This window comes from Lolium perenne, chromosome 6 (assembly GCF_019359855.2).
Source record: "Lolium perenne isolate Kyuss_39 chromosome 6, Kyuss_2.0, whole genome shotgun sequence".
NCBI lineage: Eukaryota > Viridiplantae > Streptophyta > Magnoliopsida > Poales > Poaceae > Lolium > Lolium perenne.
Window position 1 is genome coordinate 77,189,980 of NC_067249.2, and position 4,434 is coordinate 77,194,413.

Genomic DNA, 4,434 nt, shown 5'->3' on the forward strand with positions numbered 1-4,434 from the left:
CTGGTTCATATGAACACATGTGTTCTTAGTTTTTAATTTTCATGGCGAAGGTTGAAACTGCTTCGTTAAATTGTTATATGGTTGGAAACGGGAAATGCTACATGTGGTAATTGGTAGAATGTCTTGGATAATGTGATACTTGGCAATTGCTGTGCTCATGTTTAAGCTCTTGCATCATATACTTTGCACCTATTAATGAAGAAATACATAGAGCTTGCTAAATTTGGTTTGCATAATTGGTCTCTCTAAGGTCTAGATAATTTCTAGTATTGAATTTGAACAACAAGGAAGACGGTGTAGAGTCTTATAATGTTTACAATATGTCTTTTATGTGAGTTTTGCTGCACCGGTTCATCCTTGTGTTTGTTTCAAATAAACCTTGCTAGCCTAAACCTTGTATCGAGAGGGAATACCTCTCATGCATCCAAATCCTTGAGCCAACTACTATGCCATTTGTGTCCACCATACCTACCTACTACATGGTATTTCTCCGCCATTCCAAAGTAAATTGCTTGAGTGCTACCTTTAAAATTTCCATTCTTTACCTTTGCAATATATAGCTCATGGGACAAGTAGCCTAAAAACTATTGTGGTATTGAATATGTACTTATGCACTTTATCTCTTATTAAGTTGCTTGTTGTGCGATAACCATGTTCCTGGGGACGCCATCAACTACTCTTTGTTGAATATCATGTGAGTTGCTATGCATGTCCGTCTTGTCTGAATTAAGGGAGATTTACCGCTAGAATGGTTAGAGCATGCATAATGTTAGAGAAGAACATTGGGCCGCTAACTAAAGCCATGATCCATGGTGGAAGTTTCAGTTTTGGACAAATATCCTCAATCTCATATGAGAAAATTAATTGTTGTTGAATGCTTATGCATAAAAGAGGAGTCCATTATCTGTTGTCTATGTTGTCCCGGTATGGATGTCTAAGTTGAGAATAATCAATAGCGAGAAATCCGATGCGAGCTTTCTCCTTAGACCTTTGTACAGGCGGCATAGAGGTACCCCTTTGTGACACTTGGTTAAAACATATGCATTGCGATGATAATCCAGGTAATCCGAGCTAATTAGGACAAGGTGCGGGCACTATTAGTATACTATGCATGAGGCTTGCAACTTGTAGGATATAATTTACATAACACATATGCTTTATTACTACCGTTGACAAAATTGTTTCTTGTTTTCAAAACCAAAGCTCTAGCACAAATATAGCAATCGATGCTTCCCTCTGCGAAGGGCCTTTCTTTTACTTTTATGTTGAGTCAGTTCACCTATCTCTCTCCACCTCAAGAAGCAAACACTTGTGTGAACTGTGCATTGATTCCTACATACGTGCATATTGCACTTGTTATATTACTCTATGTTGACAATATCTATGAGATATACATGTTATAAGTTGAAAGCAACCGCTGAAACTTAATCTTCCTTTGTGTTGCTTCAATGCCTTTACTTTGAATTATTGCTTTATGAGTTAACTCTTATGCAAGACTTATTGATGCTTGTCTCGAAGTACTATTCATGAAAAGTCTTTGCTATATGATTCATTTGTTTACTCATGTCATTTACCATTGTTTTGATCGCTGCATTCATTACATGTGTTTACAATAGTATGATCAAGGTTATGATGGCATGTCACTCCAGAAATTATCTTTGTTATCGTTTACCTGCTCGGGACGAGCAGAAACTAAGCTTGGGGATGCTGATACGTCTCCGACATATCGATAATTTCTTATGTTCCATGCCACATTATTGATGATATCTACATGTTTTATGCATACTTTATGTCATTATTATGCGTTTTCCGGAACTAACCTATTGACGAGATGCCGAAAGGCCAGTTGCTGTTTTCTGCTGTTTTTGGTTTCAGAAATCCTAGTAAGGAAATATTTTCGGAATCGGACGAAATCAACACCGGAGATCTTATAATTCACGGAAGCTTCCAGAGCACCGGAGAAAGGCCAGAGGGGAGCCAGGGGGCCCCACCTGTAACGGCCCCGGGTAATACCCCTATTAGATTTGTTTGTTATTTTTATTTTGTGCATCATCATGTCATCATGCATCATATCATCCATGGTTTCACAAAATAAAATAAAAAGTATTTTATAAACTCTAAATAATTTGTTTTCCCTCTCATATGTCTTATATAATAAAAACCTTCTCCCTCCTTTTATTTAAACAAAACTCCTCCTTTGGGCCTCTCTCTTCCCTGGCTTTCTCTCTTTTCTCCCTGGCAGTCCACCATCCTTTCTCCCACTGCTGGCCCAAGCCCATCTTCTCCTCCGGCCCGTACCCCTTCATCCCTCTCCTCCTTTCTTTTCCCTTTCGTCCTGGACAACGACACGAGAGGCACGAGTGCCTGTGGTCCTCCCAACCACCACCGAGCGCCACCACTCCACCTGCTCCCCCTCCCTTTTTAATCCCTCTTCTGCCCTCCCCAAATCCTAGGGCTCTCCCCTTCCTTCCCCATCCTCGCGCCGCCACCCCTCTCCCCTTCTCTTTTTCTCTGTGAAACCAAAGGAAGAGGAAACCCCAAGCTTCTGCCACCACCGTGCTCGCCATGGCGCCGCCACTTCCGGCCGCCCCTCTTCGTTCTGAGAGCACCACGAGAACCGCCTCTTCTCCCTGATCATCCTCGTGCAAGGAATCGAGCCTGGGCGCCTCGTGCCGTCGCCAAGGTCGCCGATTCCCCGCGCAGACCGTCGCCTTTCTTCTCCAATTCCGGCCAGCCTCGTCCTCCTCCGGCCAAACCGAGCACGCCCTCGGCTTCCCCGCGTCCGGGCGCATCCTCGACTCCATCTTCCTCGTCCTCTTTCGCTCGCAGCCGTCAAGTCCTTCTCCAACCAGGGCCGTCCACCATGGCCGCCATGCTCGAGCTCCGCCTCCATCTGCTTCTTCTTGTTGGGCGACCCAGAACCATCACCATCCAAACAAGCAGCGCAGTGGTAACCTCCTGGTTTGTTCACCCACCAGATCCCAAGATCAAATCTCCACGGTGGTCAATTAAATCCGGGTTTTCTTTTTTTTTTTCGTTCAGATCCCGCAGGCACCGATGGTTTTTCTTCCGTGGAGACCTTCCAAAAGCATCAACGACATGTAGCTGAGCTGGTTCGTCCCTTTGCCTATCTCCACCAGATCCTGGGTTCAATTTGCACCGTATGCAAATTAAGCCCACCTTTTTCTCTGTTTTGCCAGATCTGCATAGATCTTCTGTAGATGGGCCTCGGCCCAGATCCTCCACCTCAGATCAACGCCCGGTGCGGCCCAACCCAATCCGACGCCGAAGCTGTTCAGTTCCGGCCCAGCATAGCGCAGGTCCAACCCAGTTCGTCATGGCCCTTTTTCTGTTTTCCCTGAAAATTGCTGCAAATATTTATATCTTGCAAAAATCATATCTCACAAACCGTAACTCCAAGTAAAATATTTTATATATGAAAATTGATCAGAAAAACATAAGGAACATGAATATGCCATCCATATATCTGTTTGCATCTTGCATCATGTCGAGCTGTGATAGTTTGTGCATTTCACCTCACATATATGCGGAGTATTTCGGATTTCCAACTAGGGATTTCCCCGCTCCGTTTAATATTGAAGTACCACACCCCTGCCATGTCTTTGCCATGCTAATCTACATTTAATATGCGGGGTAGATAAACAACTCGAACCTAATAATTGTTTGTCGGAATTCCGATTCCGTTTAAATTGGATATAAGTTGATCCACCGCATCATGTTTGCCATGTCATGCATGCATACCATATCATGAGCATGCCGATTCTTCTGCCGTAGTAGTAAGATTTGCATCCGATGTGTGTTCCAGCATCTGCTTCTTCCCGGATATGATCGCGAAGTGGTGTGGTGAGATACGCCAAGTTCTCCGGATGTCCCTCGGCAAGCTTTAACAGGCAAGCATTTCCCCTATACTCCTGCCCCTGCAGAAGTCGCTCACCTATTTTATTTTGCCTTCTCCCTCATGCTATCCTTAAGTTGCGTTCTTGTCACGTGTCCTTTCCACTTATTACCTCAAGCAGCCCATATTGCCACCACCACCTCCTACGGCTATTGTTTGGTTATCGAGTCCGCCCTTGCGAGTCGTAGTGCATGCTAGTGCTTATATCTTGTTACCGTTGTTGTTATCTTATCGGGTTATATGTTGGGAAGAATCATGGTTACTTTAGTTGTTGATAATTGTTTAGCGGAGGCATCGGTGGGTCAGCTGCTTGTTTTGTGACGGCTCACTTGTGTTTCCTAAATATCTTAGGACTCCGAGTTCTTGTTATCTGTTCCGAGACTGAGCGCTCTAACCACACGTGGGTATGCTTACCGGATCTCCCCTCGACCACTGCCGGAATCTACAGCCTTGTCCAGTGGCCACAACTAGTTTGGATGTTTGTTTTGTTTCTCCCGGGCGTGCAAGCTTGTTTCTCT

At 44.3% G+C, this 4,434-nt stretch overlaps 1 long non-coding RNA gene across 1 annotated transcript; it reads left to right on the forward strand.

Moving 5' to 3' along the window:
- The first annotated feature begins 2,442 nt into the window (after positions 1 to 2,442).
- Positions 2,443 to 4,186, forward strand: LOC127307754 (uncharacterized). Its single transcript, XR_007855817.2, has 4 exons — positions 2,443 to 2,950; positions 3,043 to 3,113; positions 3,201 to 3,320; positions 3,827 to 4,186. It is a non-coding gene; the product is annotated as an uncharacterized lncRNA (long non-coding RNA).
- The last annotated feature ends 248 nt before the right edge of the window (positions 4,187 to 4,434 follow it).